General features: G+C 41.4%; 1 non-coding gene across 1 annotated transcript; it reads right to left on the bottom strand.

Annotated features, from left to right (window-relative positions):
- Nucleotides 1–12640: 12640 nt before the first annotated feature.
- Nucleotides 12641–12778, bottom strand: LOC114817109. The gene has a single exon (XR_003764965.1). It is a non-coding gene; the product is annotated as a small nucleolar RNA SNORA7 (small nucleolar RNA).
- Nucleotides 12779–16213: the final 3435 nt, after the last annotated feature.

Here is a 16213-nt window from a genome sequence, read left to right as displayed (position 1 = left end):
TGTGCCTCTGCACTGCTGGATGATCTTGGTCAAATTGCTTAATCTCACTGGGCCTCAGTTTCTTCTTCTGGGAAATGGGAAAAATATCCTTTACTTCCTCCTCACTGAGTTCCCTGCCTCCCATCTTTTCCCTCTACAGTTCAAATTCAAGTAGAAACTACTGACCATTGTCTTAAGGTACTCCATCAATATTCTCCCACATATTTATCCTCTCTCTTCTCCCACTATACTCCAGCTCCCACACTTCATTTCTCTCCAGCCAAACATACTCTGCCTTTCTCGCCTCTCCCCACACCCACCCTTTGTTCACACCCAGCCTCCAGCCTGGAACCTCTAGCAGGTTACTGTTCTATCTGTTTTCAAAGTCTGTCTGAAACAATTTCTTCTCCAGAAGGACTTTCCTGATGAATGACTCATCTCTCCACCCAACATTTCCCATCCCAACTGCCACTTCAGCATTTCTGCATCACCTAAACTCTTGAGTACTCTTTCCCTTTCACTTCCACCTGCCCCACAGCACTTAGACATGTGTTTTCACACTCTATTACTTCCTCTTATTTGTAATTCATTAGTCTCCTACTGCTAGATTGTAAACTCCTTGAGGGCAGAGATCATGCCCACTAACTCTATTGTACACTACCAAGTTATAATGCTCTGCATAAAGTAGGGGCTCAATAAATATTATTGATCTTAGCTCACAGATATTGTGGGGTTAAAATGAAGACCAAATGAGAAAGCATTTCTACAAATTTCAAGTATTATTACAACTACCAACTTCTATTACTACTACTTCTGCTGCTACTAATTCTGGTATTTGTTAAGTGTTTACTATGTGCCAGGCACTGTACTAAGCACTGGGATAGATACAAGATAATTGGGTTGAATACAGTATCTGTCCCGCATAGGACTCACAGTCTTAATCCCCATTTTACAGATGAGGTAACTGAGGCACAGAGAAGTGAAGAGACTTGTCCAAGGTCACTGAGCAGACAAGTGGTAGATCCAGGATTAAAACCCTGGTCCTCTGACTCCCAGATCACTGTTCTTTCTACTAAACCACTCTGCTTCTTTTATTGGTAATTTCTTTATCCATTAATATTACCTTCATTTAATTGTTTCCATTATTATACTCATATTTTTATTCTTTGTAATCACTGAGTGTCCTAGAATTCATATCGCAAACTGCTGTTCTAATCTATGCTGCCACATGGAAATGGAGAAGCTTCCTCTCTTCCTTAGCAGTCAAACAGTGAAGCAGCATGTCCTAGTGGATAGACCATAGGCCTGGGAATCAGAAGGAACTGGGTTCTAATCCTGACTCCATAATCTGTCTGCTGTGTGACCTTGGGCAAGTTATTTCACTTTTCTGTGCCTCGGTTACCTCATCTGTAAAATGGGGATTAAGACTTTGAGCCCCATGTGGGACATGGTTTGTGCCCAACCTAATTACCTTGTGTCTACTCCAATGCTTAGAACAGTGCCTGGAATATAGTAAGCACTTAATGGTAATAATAATAATAATAAAAACAGTGGTATTTGTTAAGCACTTACTTTGTGCCAGGCACTGTACTAAGCGCTGGGGTGGATACAAGGAAATCGGGTTAGACACAGTCCCTGTCCCAAGTAGGGCTCACAGTCTCGATCCCCATTTTATAGATGAGGTCACTGAGGCCCAAAAAAGTGAAGTGACTTGTCCCAGGTCACACAGCAGGTAAGTGGCAGAGCTGGGATTAGAACCCATGACCTTCTGGCTCCCAGGCCTGTGCTCTACTAAAGAAAAGAAAAAGAAAATTGCATTTTAATTGACTGTAGGGCACATCTCATGACCTGAAAGACAATTCCTACTCTATGAAATCAGAGGAATTTTTCAGTGCCTTGTTCAGGGTTGCACCTAATGCAATTGTTTCATTTGGCTGAGTAGCCCCACCACTGCTCCCTGGGGGGTGTTAGCAGTACTATAAGGGCCGATGAGCCCTTGCTGAGCCCTCAGCCCTTGCTGAGCTTGAGTCCCCTTAACAAAGCACCCAACAGAAACCTAATGGCATTAATCTAAAGAGGTTTGTTTGAGAAAGAAGAATTTGGGAACAGCAGGTCCTAGTGGATAGAGCACAGGCGTGGGAGTCAGAAGGACCTGGGTTCTAGTTCTGCCTCCGCCACTTGTCTGCTGTGGAAATCTAAGTTCAGTGGTCTACACACAGTGAGCGCTCGATAAATTCGATTGAATGAATGAGCCATAGGCAAGTCACTAAACTTCTCTGTGCCTCAGTTATCTCATCTGTAAAATGGGAATTAAGAATGTGAGCCCCACGTGGTACAGGGACTGTGTCCAACCTGATTAGCTGGCACCCTCCCCCGTGCTTAGAATAGTGCCTGACATATAGTAAGCACTTATCAAATATAATTAAAAAGAAATTGGCTTGTGCAGTTTCCCAGTGAGTACAGTTGACAAATCCAGGAGACCCATGGCCTCAGGCCTTGGGAATCATGCCATTACCTTTGCCCCCACAGTATTTCAGGCAGGAAAGGGATCCCAGTCAGCCCAGCCCATCCTTGGGATTTGGAAAAGGATGATAGGAAAGAACAAGTTGGAGGATCCAACTCTTGCCCCTTGACAGTTGGGACTGGAGTCCTCGATAATAATAATAATGATGGCATTTGTTAAGTGCTTACTATGTTCCAAGCACTGTTCTAAGGTCTGGGATGGAGGGGTACAAGATAATCGGGTTGTCCCAAAGGGGGCTCACAGTTTTAATCCCTATTTTACAGATGAAGGAACTGAGGCACAGAGAAGTTTAGTGACTTGCCCAAAGTCACATGGATGACAAGTGTCAGATCCGTGATTAGAACCCATGACCCCTGCCTCCCAAGCCCGGGCTCTTTCCACTGAGCCACGCTGCGATCTGGGCTGAGGGCTATGTGATGAATGGGGGCTGGGGGCTACATTTCACTGGGGCTAGAGCGCTAAACTCCAAAATTATTTTGATTAGGATGAGGTGAAGGCATCAAAGCTCCACCCTCAAATTCACCCCCACACCCAGAATGTAAAATTGGTGCCGCTGTGAGAGTCTCACTGGGCATGCAGAATGAGTTTGAGGCCAGAGCAGAGACCCATGCTATCTAAAAGAAATAAGCATTTTTTTCCCTGACCCCCCTTAATACAGTCACTCTATTGAATCTGACCAGTCCCATATGTGGCCTTCTCTTATTATTTTCTCACCTGTTTCATTGAATTCTTGGAGCAGCGGTTTAGGGCCGTTCCATAAATTCAACATTTGTCTCTCATTGACCTGGAAGCCAAAGACAAGTCAGTGGACCCCTTTTCAAAGTATGTCTTCACCCCTTCAGTGGATGGGGCTTGAAAAACAATTATGCTAAAAATGCCTCATTTTGTGGTTCAAACATTTAATGTGGGTCTGGAATTTGGAGTATAAAAGTCTGATTCAGCAGTGCTTACTGTTCATATCAAATTTTATTTCTGAGCCTAGGTAAAGGGAGAACAATTGGCCCCTGTCTGTTCAGTCACGCCTAAATTGTGTGGTTCAATATTACTCTCCTTCCAAGGTCTTGCACAAGTTGGGAGGTAAAGCTGTGCCTTGTTTGTGTTGAGAAATGCAGCGTTCCATCCAGCCTTCCCTACCAGCCATCTCCAGAGGACCCAAAAAAAAGCCCTAGCCAAGTGCTTCCTGGGGTGGGCTGCTTCTCTGGGGAAAGGATTAAGATTAGGACCTAATGCCACTGAATGTCCTGTTTTTCTTAGCCTCACACAGATTGGTCTCCTACATGGAAGCATCATCTAATTAGCTTAAGTCAACACCACCCCTCACTGAAATACGCTATGTTATGAAATATTGAGATGATGGCATGTTTTCGTATGGCATAGTTGAGCCGACCCTCCCCGGTATGACACCACGATGGCATAGGGAACAGTAGGGTTTGGATCGGCGTGTTGTTGGCCGGAAGCAGGATGGAGGGAAGGAGACGGGAAAATATCCAGTTTGGTGGTGGGGGAACACATTCTGTGATTTTAATACCGAGAAGTGTAATCTTGCAAATAATGACAAGTCAAGTTCCCTCTCCTGTTTTATGTTTTGGACTCCCATAAAAATGGATTAACTGTCTTTTGACAGGAAAACTCAAACAAGAGAGTTATTTCTCAAAGGGATTTGCAACCAAGTTTGCCACCCATATGAGTTGGTTCTGTTTTTAAAGACTAAATGTGAATGCATCTGAAGCTTTAATGATGAGTCTTTTAGCATGATAATTAAGATTAGTTTACAGGTATTTACATTATCTTTGTGTTCTAAGCAACCTAGTTTTCTGCTGAATAAAAAACAGTTTCACCTCAAAATCTAATATCTGTCAAAGGATAATGAAAGAGATACTATGAATTCATTCAATCATATTTATTGAGTGCTTACTATGTGTAGAGCACTGTACTAAGCGCATGGGAGAGTACAGTATGAAGCGTGGCTATAGGAAAATGTGTCTCTCGACTCAAGGTATGTCTGGAGATCATAATTTAGAAAAAAGCCAAAGTACTAAAAATGGATGAGAATTCAATAGTTAAGCATAAATTTCTGTCTGCCAATTAGAAAAATACAGTGAACAGTTAACAATATGTGGGCTGGGAAGTTGGCAGAGTCTACCCTGCTCACCCTCTGCCCAGAAAGATGTGAGGAAAAAGACGGTTCTTTAAAGCAATTCCTTTATAATTCATGCCAATTTAAGAATCATTATAAAAATTTGACATGCGTATAATACATTTAAATGAATTCACACAATAGGCACAAGAGCTGAAAATGGGGACTAAGAAAGATGGGAATAATAGAGACATTTCTCTATTTCTTAAAAAAAAACCAACAAGAAAACAAATAGTCTCATGCCTTGAAGCTTAAAGAGGTAAGATTTTTTTTTTTCTTCCTGAAACACTTTCAAACTTTTTTGACCCCTCACTTTGTGCTCTGGAGCTTATCAGTGACACCAGGGGTCAGAAGTGTTAGCGCGACTAAAATTACTTGGACAAAGCCAGAATCAGGTCAGATCGCCATGGGATAGTCCCATAAGGCATTCTGTAGGCTGTTGCCACCAAGGAGTTCTAAGGGAAAGAAAAGGAAGACCGGGAATCCAACATCCCTGAAAATTCACCAGCAAATGTGTTATTAATCAAGGGAAATAAAAACAAAGTTTATTAAAATGCCTCGTAATGGTACATTTCAAAACAACACAAAGACATCTTATGTGATGACCGTTCTATCATTGAATCTCATTCCAATCTCGTTAGATTGTTCAAACCCTGAGCCACAAGTGTGGCCAGAAAGGAAAATAAACATCAGAGGGATGTGTGCAACCCCACATCTAATTTGACCATTGATCTTGCAATTTAAATGGACGTTTTCTCACACACAATAAATTTGGGGTTGATACAAATGGCCCCAGAATCAAATATAATGAATAGAGAGATTCAGACAGTTGATGAGGCTACTGCTGCAATTAGGAGCATTAGAGCTCAATCCCACTTTCCCTACTGAGAATTTACGTAGCAGCAAAATCAAAGAAATATTTCCAACATAGCTTACTTGCTCTGCATGCATTACATTATTTGGGAGCTTTGAGGCTGAAATCAATACGGAGCTATTTGGCAATACCATGGCTAATAGAAATGTTATTTGACCTGGGTCTAGTTTTCAGCTGAAATAAAGGTCAAAGTAACAATTTTATCACATATTTTGGAGCACTTCTCTTGATCATGACAGTATCTTTTGTGTAATAAAATTATTCTAATCACATTTCCTGTATTAGTTTTCTTCAGTGGAAACAGATTGTGTTACAATAAAGAGGAATCTGAAATGGTACCCAAATTTCAAAGTCAAGTCAAGGTTAAAAAGCAAGGCTTTCCTCATCCTGGGTGTAATCATAGGATATGTCCAGTGGATGTGATTTGGTTCTTCATTTGTTATGCTTTAGATAGATGTGGTCTATGATGGGGATGTGCAACTGTACTCAACTGACAGTAATCCAACAGGTTCCCCTGTGATGTTGCGCATGTAGTAATATCAGAGGTATTGTGATGTGTTTGTGTCAGTGAAAAGAGCTTTTGCCCTAACTTCTCAATCATTCTCCTTCTCAGCCACCCCAGCACTTTTACTGTCCATCTGCCAATTTATTGCTTATTGTTTTAACCCCTTGGGTATATTATTTCTAAGTATTTATTCCTATATCTAGCTTCAATTTCTTTCTGCTCATTTTCCCCATTAAAGTGAAAACTCCTTCAGTGCAAGGTTCATGCCATTTACTTCTTCTGAACATTCTTCAAGTACCCAGTACAGTGCTCTGCACTCAATAGATGCTCAATAATGCTGTATGAATAGGAGAATGTTCTGCGAGAAAGATCATGCCTGAAAGGAAACCGTATATACCACATATCATACAATGAAACACAGAATTTATGTTTCCTTAGTGATGGAGACATCAGGTGAGTAGGAAGATGGCCCAAGAACCTGGAATTTTGATTATGAATTTCCAATAGGTAGTTCTGCGGACACAGAGTTTGCCTTTGGGATCCAAAGACTTGAACTGATGGACCTTGGTTAGATGGGTCATCTAATCCACATGAGCCTCATTTCTTTCATAGGCATTTTTGGTTTCACCAGGAGCTGGAAGTAAATTTCAAGCACACAATGAACAATTTTTTTCATAGACTCAAGATGCAAAGATGTAGCCCATCTTCACCTGGGATTAATGGCTGCAAAATTGGATCCAGCAGAGTTTTCTGGGTACATACAGGGATTTTAAAAAACCCCAACAACTTAGAAAATCAGTATGAATTTGCCAGGTGATTATGTCTGCTTGATTTTGGCCTTTATCTGTCACAAAGGGACAGTCACAAAAGCTGAAACTTGAATTCCTACTTAAGGTATTCATTTTTTCTTGCTAAAAAGAATGTTAATGGATTAGTCCCGTCCGTTTGTTGAAATGAAATCTCAAATCATCGAGGGACTATCACAAATCCCAGGCATATCTTTGAGTGTACACTTCCAACGAGCTCCTGAGCTGGATGGGGTTTGAAAATATCCACCAGCAAAATCCAGACAGCTCGTTAGTGATCAGAGATCTGAGAAGGCTCGAAGAACTGAGGTCAGTTTAGCTCATGTTTCTGCATCCTCCTCTGTCTTTGCCTGGGAAGATCAGCCAGAATGCTTTCGGCATTTTTGTCACTTGGCCCAAAGAGGGATAAATGTAAGAATCCCCATTTAAAAAATGTAAAGGCAAAAGAGTAACTCAATACATTGTTTTTGTATAGTGTGGTTTCATGAGGACCAAAAAGCACTTTATACCCACAATTACATCACTTTCATATCTTTGTCACGGGCTGGGGAAAGGGAAGGCAATATTATTTCTGTTTTAAAGATGGGGAAACTGAGGTATCAGGCAGTTTAATGAAACTATTATTAAAAAATAACATATAAAAGTTATTCATGGAGGGACTGGAAGTTCCAGATTAGAATTGCAGGGTCTTCACTCCTGGGCCTGCTCTCTACTCACTGCAGTTCACGCAAAACTACCACTATCCAGGGTATTATGGAATAATCACATAAAGATTATCAGGTGACTAACTCAAGGCTATATGTGCAGAGTTCTAGGGGCAAATTAGACGGAGTGGTTTGAACCTGTTTCAGATGGAGCATGAGAAGCAGCGTAGCTCAGTGGAAAAATCACTGGTTTGGGAGTCAGAGGTCATGGGTTCTAATCCCAGCTTTGGCACCTGTCAGCTGTGTGACTTTAGGCAAGTCACTTAAGTTCTCGATGCCTCAGTTACCTCATCTGTAAAATGGGGATTAAGACTGTGAGCCCCATTCGGGACAACCTGATTACCCTGTATCTACCCCATTGCTTAGAACAGTGCTCAGCATATAGTAAGGCCTTAACAAATACCAACATTATTATTATTATTATGGAGCACTTAAGCTAATGTGGAATGATGAGCTTGAAGAAATTTAGACAAGGGGTAGTGAAACCCCTTTCTCATAAAGTCTTTTTCAGTGCTCTTTAGCACTATTTAATTTTATTCACTTTACTTTCTCTCTCAACTGCAGCTGCCAAGTTTATCTAGGAACTTCTCTTCCCCTACCTATAGAATGTTTTGGCTATTTTAATTTAGTATTTAATAATGACAGTGGGAGGCAGCATGGCAAAGTGGAAAGAACAGGGATCTGGGAGTCAGGGAACAGAGATTTGAGCTCCAGCTCTGCTACTGGCCAGGTACTTTGATAAGTCACTTCACCTTTCTAGACTTCAATCTCCTCATCTGTAAAATTGGGATAGTACCAGCTTTCTCCTACCTCACAGGAATGTTGGGAAGACAATATGAGTAATGTGAGTAACTCAGGAATAAAAGCAATATCGGAAAATCAAGGTATTCATTCATTCAGTTGTACTTATTGAGCCCTTACTGTGTGCAGAGCACTATACTAAACATGGGAAGCAGCATGGCTCAGTGGAAAGAGCCTGGGCTTTGGAGTCAGAGGTCATGGGTTCGTGTCCCGGCTCTGCCACTTGTCAGCTGTGTGACTGTGGGCAAGTCACTTAACTTCTCTGTGCCTCAGTTACCTCATCTGTAAAATGGGGATTAACTGTGAGCCTCATGTGGGACAACCTGATTACCCTGTATCTCCCCCAGCACTTAGAACAGTGCTCGGCACATAGTAAGCGCTTAACAAACACCAACATTATTATTTAGGAGAGTACAATATAACAATAAATGGACACATTCCCTGCCCATGATGAGCTTACAGTCTTGAGGGGGAAACATAAAATAAATTACATATACATTAGTGCTATGGGGCTGGAAGGTATTATTGCTAACTATTTAGCGAAGATCATGGATAGCTTGTTAGTACAAAACCTCTCTTTGGTGAATAGGATAGGAAATAGAACAATGAAAATTAAATATTATCTGCATGTGTTCATAGAGGTGATGCAAAATCTTTCATTACTTGGCACATGTCAATGCTGCTACCATAGCTGCATTTAAATGTGCTTTTTAATTCATATCATTTTGGTCAGTTTTTGAATCTTGGGAACACAGTGATATATATTACATTATTTCCTGTCAGAATTATACTTTCTTAGAGTTCTTTCGCTTAACACACAGTTTTCATGGAACAAACTAAGGCACTTTTGGGGGGTTGGCAGTGATCTAATAATAATAATAATGATGGTATTTGTTTAGCACTTACTATGTGCTGGGGTAGATACAAGGTTATCAGGTTGTTTCACGTGGGGTTCACAGTCTTAATCCTCATTTTACAGATGAGGTACCTGAGGCACAGAGAAGTTAAATGACTTGCCCAAGGTCAAATAGCAGACAAGTGGCTGAGCTGGGATTAGAATCCACGACCTCTGACTCCCAAGCCCGCACCATTTCCACTAAACCATGTTGCTTAGTATTATCTACACCATCAGCAATAAAATATGACTAGGGGAACTCAGAAGAGTGATGAAGCCCCTGAGAGGAACACTGAAGGTTCTTTAAGTGGCCAGGCTGACAATCCAATGAATCAATCAGTGCTATTTATAGAGAGCTTACTGTGTACAAATCACTTGGGAGAGTACAATAGGGTATATAGATATGATCCTTGTCACCAACAAGTTCACAATCTCACAGGGTGGGCAGACACTCCAATGAATTACAGGTAGGAGGAAGAAGGAAAAAGGGATATCTACGTGAGTTAGTGCTTAAGTAATAGGGTCTGTAAGGTGTTACAGACAGTGGTGAATACAGCACTGCTTAGATGGTATAGAAATGATGACTGACAGGAAAAAATAAGGTGGGAAGATGAGAGATTAGTCAGGTAAGGCCTCTTGGAAAACATGTGATTTCTGAAGGACTTTAAAGGTGGAATGAGCTGTTGTCTGATGAGTTGAAGTGAGAGAGAGCTCCAAACAGGGAGAAGGATGTGAATAAGACGTTTGGTTGCCCTAGAAATTTGGATGAGCCTACTCGGGAAAGAGAGGCATGAAGCAGAACACCCAGAGACTAAACTAGGAAAAGTCACTATTGGTGCAAAATCCCTATTTATGCTCTGTGCCCAATTCATGGACTAGTGTTCCTTCTGCCACTGATTCAGCTACTTTCCAAGAGCATGGATGAGGCAGAAAAGGAATTAGTCATGCTATCAATTCATCGACGTTATTTGCTGAGTGCTTACTCTGGGCAGAGCACTCTACTAAGGTCTTAGGCTATTAGCTTGAAGGTAGTCAGTACAAATCAAGGTACTGACCCAAAGCCAACCTGGCACACTTGTAAACTTTTAGGAAAAATCTGATCTTTGCCTGTAGGATGAAGTAAAATGTGCCCCATTCTCCTCCAGGGGCAGTAATCTTGGAGTGAGGTGTGGGAGAGAGCGCCATGACTCTAGGTGGATGGGAATATGTCTACCAACTCTGTTATACTGTACTCTCCCAAGATCTTAGTATAGTACTCTGCACTAAGGACTCAATAAATACGATTGATTGCTTATATATTTAAACTTAATTCTCAGGGATTTTCTCCTGATTATTCCACCAGGAAAATCTCTGAGGATTAAGTTTAAATTTAAAGTCCAGAAATCTGTGAGTTCTCTCTCACCTCCAGAAGTTGCTTCTCCCAGGTGACAATTAGACTTGGATCCTTTTATATCAGTGGTACAGTCAAGCCCTCCAGAGTCCCATAGGATGCCCAGAGGCACGAGGGAATTTAGTTGAGGATTATTCCTGTCCCTAAGGTAGTACCACTTAATTATCCTATTTTCTATAAAGATCCCAGGGCCCAGAATGGTAGAACCATCAGAAATATACTTCCAACAGCCCCACTTTCACATCCCCAAAATCCCCCAAGAAAAGCCAGTTTACCAAAGCTGGCAGCATCAGGCCAGGAAATGGTGATATTTAATTCATTCATTCACTCACTCAATCATATTTACTGAGCACTTACTGTGTACAGAGCACTGAACTAAGCACTTGGGAGAGTACAGTGAAACAATAAGTAGATACATTCCCTGCCCACAGTGAGCTTACAGTCTAGAGGAAAAACTGTTGCAAAGTCAAATAAAATGAGGCAATTGTGTGCAGGGTGAGCAGCAGAGAAGTTTCAATGAGAGAGGGAAGTAGGTGGGATCCCCTCCTAGGGAGAGGGTGGCATAGATCAATTACATTTACTGAGTGCTAACTATGTGCAGAGCACTGTACCAAATACTTAGGAGGGTACGATAAAACAGAATTAGCAGACATGTTTCCTGTCCATAACGCTGCTGCTGCTGTACTAACACTTTCAATCTATGTGTATGATGAATCAAAACAGCATTTTGGTTGCTGAAATAGCCAGGCTTCAGCCTTGGGAAAGCCTGGACTGAATTAGTTATTATTTATTAGGCTGCCATCTTGTGGCAATTATTTTCAAATTAGCCGATAGGTATAGTTGTTCACATCAGATGAACCAAAGTCTGTCCCAAAAAGATGGAATTGGGCATTATGGAAATTTGCTTAGCAAGCTTGAGAGCCTAATGCCTAGTGCATAAAATGAAATTAGTGCCTTGTCCTTGGGATCCTGACACATACACAATACATAACAGTCTAAGTCTATCATTTGTGGCTTAGATGGCAGTTCTCAGTCCCCGCTGATAAGCTTGGAGACGTTGAAGAATGGTGACCTTGAATTGTGGGGGTGTTCATCTCCGCTTGCTCCACTTCACATCTCTCAGAGGCAGTCTTCTAGGACCTTCTGTTTAATGATGATGGGGCTCAAGAAACACAAACACACACAAACACACACACATCCTCCAGATTGTAAACTCATTGTGGGTAGGGAATGTGTCTGTTATATTGTCATATTGTCCTCTCCCAAGCGATTAGCACAGTTCTCTGCATGGTAAACGCTCAATAAATTTGATTGATTGACTGACACCACCAAGCAAATCATCTGTGGACTGTCAACTCTGAAACTGACTAAAGTACCAGACCAGCCCTTCCTATGGGAACACTGCACTCATTAAGCTCATTACGTTCAGGGAACATGTCCGCTGATTCTGTTCTTTAGCAAGCAGTTAGTGCAGTGTTGTGCATATAAGTGCTCAGTAAGCATCACTGATTGATTGCAGATATTAAGTTGATCTGCACACTGTCCAGGGGTGGCCTGGCATTAGATGACCAAATCAAGAAGGTCGGTACGGAGGCAGAATGAAGCATTGAATACTGTTGGGCTCCAGATCAAACTGAAGACCTATGGAGCAGCTACTGGTGCTTAAGCTGACATAAAGCTCCAAGACCTGGATCTCACATTCGTATTTTTAAGTAGTTTTACCAGGATCACTTTAGTGCCATCTTTACCTCCCATGACCAGGCAGCATGACTGGACTTGGAATGTAGCCATTCTATTGTCTTGTCATAGTTCATCAAGTTGTTTCCGACCTATAGAGACACCATGGACACATCTGTCCCAGACCACACCCCTCTCCATCTGCAATCATTCTGGTAGTGGATCCAGAGAGTTTTCTTGATAAAAATACAAAAGTGGTTTATCAATTGCTTCCTTCCGCTCAGTAAACTTGAGTCTCCATCCTTGACTCTCTTCCATACCGCTGCTGCCCAGCAGACAGGAGTTTTGATTTGTAGCAGATTGCCTTCCACTCTCTAGCCATTGGCCAGGCTAAGAATGGAATGGACAGACCTCTGCTTGATTCTCCCTCCCATAGCCGAGACTGGTAGAGTACTGGAAACTCTCCAGGTGTGACCCTGAGAGAGGAGCCATTCTATTAGCTGAGAAATAAGGCAAGTGTGTGATATGCACAGGGTAAACAGTTGCTGCTCAGGCATTTAAAGTTGGATTATTGCAAGTGGACTGAACAGAAGAATCAGACATATTTATTGCACATGTCTTGTGTGCCAAGCATGCAGAAGAAGAGATATAATGATAACGTGAAGCATAACCTCAGCAAGTATGGGAGAACTGTGGCTTGCTGAGAGACAAGAGTTTTAGGCTGAACCAACCTGGGGTATGGCAACCTGAATCTGTTCTATTGGGGAGAGACTTCGGGAAGAAGAAAAAAGTTCCAGGTGCTATAAATAGTAACTGCAGCGACAAACCTAAAAGGAGCCTTTATGTTCTGGTGGCTTGAAAAGTACCACTAGTCACACATCACTGTAAAGACACATGCATAACCAGATGTCAATGATGATGACGACGTCTTCCATGATAGCAGATGAGCCTTGCTCCATTCATTCATTCAGTTACATTTACTGAGAGCTTACTGTGTGCAAAGCACTGTACTAAGCACTTGGGAGAATACGTTATAAAAACAGATATTTTCCTGCCCTCAACAAGCTCACAGTTTAGAGGGCGAAAAACAGACATTAATATAAATTACAGATATGTAGATTTATACATATGTGCTGTGGGGTTGGGAAGGAGGATGAATGAAGGAGCATAGAAGAGAGTGGGAGAAGACAAGAGGAAAGTTTAGTGAGAGAAGGCTTCTTGGAGGAGAGCCATGAAGAATATGGGACTGAAAATCTGTGTGAGTGGACTTACAGTTATGTTAGTGGCTTTGGCAGAGTGACCTGTACAATTCTGACCCTGCCACTCAAGTTTCTGCTGAGCTGTGGAAGTAACAAACAAGGAGACGGGCACTCCTGCAGCACACTGTAAAGAGCATGCAAGAATACTCCCTATGAAACTCATTCAAGACCAAAGTGGCTGCAGTGGGCTGATCCTGTACCACAGACCAGTCAGTGGTTACCAGGGTAGCCACCTCTGTAGCCACAGCAGTTTTTGCCATGCACATTAGCTATTTATTTACAAGATCCCTGTTGAGTCTGTCCACCGCAAGGGATGCCTTAAGTGGCCCCTGGGTCAGTAACTTTTACCACTAATGGCAAAGCCCCAGCATGCACTCCCTACCTCTGGCTGTTTTATCCTCACCACTTAGTGTGGAAGTCAGCCTGCACCCCAGTGCTTAGACAGTACTTAGCATATGGTAAGTAGCTAACAAATACTATCATTATTATTGTTATTATGACCTATTATCTTTAAATACAAAAAGCAAATACCAATTTAAAAATAATAACAATAATAATAATGGTACTTGTTAAGCACTTGCTATGTGCCAGGCACTGTTCTAAGCGCTGGGGTAGATACCAGTTAATCAGGTAGGAAACAGCCCCTCTCCCACATGGGACTCATATTCTTAATATCCATTTTACAGATGAAGTACCTGAGGCTCAAAGGAGTTAGTGACTTGCCCAAAGTCACACAGCAGACACATGGCAGACCCAGGATTAGAACTCAGGACATTCTGACTTCCACTAAGCCATGTTCCTTCCCAGTACTTAACTGAATACTCAGTAAATTCAATATTCTTTAAATATTCAGTATTTAACTGAATACTATACTCATACACATACATATATATACACACATATACAAGTACATATAAATATATGTACATATATGCAAATACACAAGCACACATCATATATGCCCTTTGTATTAAAAAAGTCACTCCTGACTCAATTTCGTGTGTGTGTATGTGTATATGTGTGTGTGTGTGTGCATGTGTGTGTGTGTGTGTACATGTGTGTGAGTACGTTTGTGTGTGTGACTGACTGAAAAAGTCAATGCAGGACGCACAGTCCCAGTCATATTGTCCATACAAAAATACTAACCCTTGTTGTGTGTAGCTTAACACAATAAATAACACATTTCATATTCCAACTCATCTCACTTTTCTTCTCAGATGTCATAAATCAATAATCTTAACTAGGTAAGATGCCTTCACACTCAATTTATAGGAACAGTCTGAAGAACATAATATTTTGCTTGTCTGATAGATTACACTTGATAGAATACTTGAAATTAAAATAAGTAAATCAAATTGGCTTAGATCATAGCTCCCCAGTGTTTCCTAATGATTCTCCTTTCAGAGGGCTGAATTTTGCATTGTGCCTCATCTTTTAATTTTTGTGTCTTTTCCTTTTGCTCCATGGTCAAAGTTTTCTTACCTTCCCAGAATTCCCCATTTCCTCCTTGTTTTTCCATGAATATGAGCCCATTTTCTTCACCATCAAACTCAACTCCTTGCTCCCCACAGTAGCAGAACAACAAAAGAAACTTGGCTGTTGGGAGAGCTGGGAGTCAGGATCCTGGATTCTTGTATGAGAATCTCTGTGACCTGGGGCAAGTCACTTAATATATCTATGGCTGTTTCCCTCAAAAAAGGTATGTTGTGAGGGGCAAGATCAAAGCATTTTGATCTCAATGGGAAGACAAAAAGCTCATCACAAATACAAGATACGTAATTAGAGAAGCACTGTGGCTTAGCAGAAAGAGCCCAGGGTTGGGAGTCAGAGGTCGTGGATTCTAATCCCAGCTTGGCCAATTATCAGCTGTGTGACTTTGGGCAAGTCACTTCACTTCTCTGTGCCTCAGTTCCCTCATCTGTAAAATGGGATTAAGTCTGTGAGCCCCACGTGGGACAACCTGATAACCTTGTATCTACCCCAGCACTTAGAACAATGCTTGGCACATAGTAAACATTTAACAGATACTATTATTCTTATTATAATTCTCAAAGTTATCATCTTCATGTTCCACCACCTTCCCATCTTACAGCATTTCATGACCTTGGAGACTCCTCCAGGCTTTTGTCTTTCAAAGTTGTTCTCTTTAATAGATCAGTTGGTTGAACTCAGTGTAAGAGCAATTGATTGTGCTTAAAAAAAGTATTGATGATCAGAAATTCAATTAATAAATATTATTTATTAAGTGCAGAGCACTGTTCTAAGCACTTGGAAGAACACACTAAAATCAGTAGACAAGATCTCTGCCCTCTAGGGGCCTGCAGTCTAGTGGTGGAGACAGAAACTAAATCAAATTACAGATAGGGGAAGCAATAGAGTATAAAGATAAGCACACAAGTACAGTGGATCATGTGTTATGTGCGGCCCCAAGGGTTTAGGTGATACTGAAGGGCTGAGGTGGCAGTAAGAGGGGGAAATAGATCCATTAGACTTTAAATTCATCAAGGACAGGAATCACATGTACCAATGCTAGTGTACTCACCCAAGCATTTAGTACCGTGCTCTGCACTCAGGAAGCACTCCAAAATGCCACTGATTGAAATAGGGTGGAGGAGAAGAGAGATTAATTATGGAAAGTCTTCTAAAGATGTGATTTCAGAAG

The sequence above is a fragment of the Ornithorhynchus anatinus genome, chromosome 1 (assembly GCF_004115215.2).
Source record: "Ornithorhynchus anatinus isolate Pmale09 chromosome 1, mOrnAna1.pri.v4, whole genome shotgun sequence".
Taxonomy (NCBI): domain Eukaryota; kingdom Metazoa; phylum Chordata; class Mammalia; order Monotremata; family Ornithorhynchidae; genus Ornithorhynchus; species Ornithorhynchus anatinus.
This window is presented reverse-complemented; position numbering and strand designations above follow the sequence as displayed.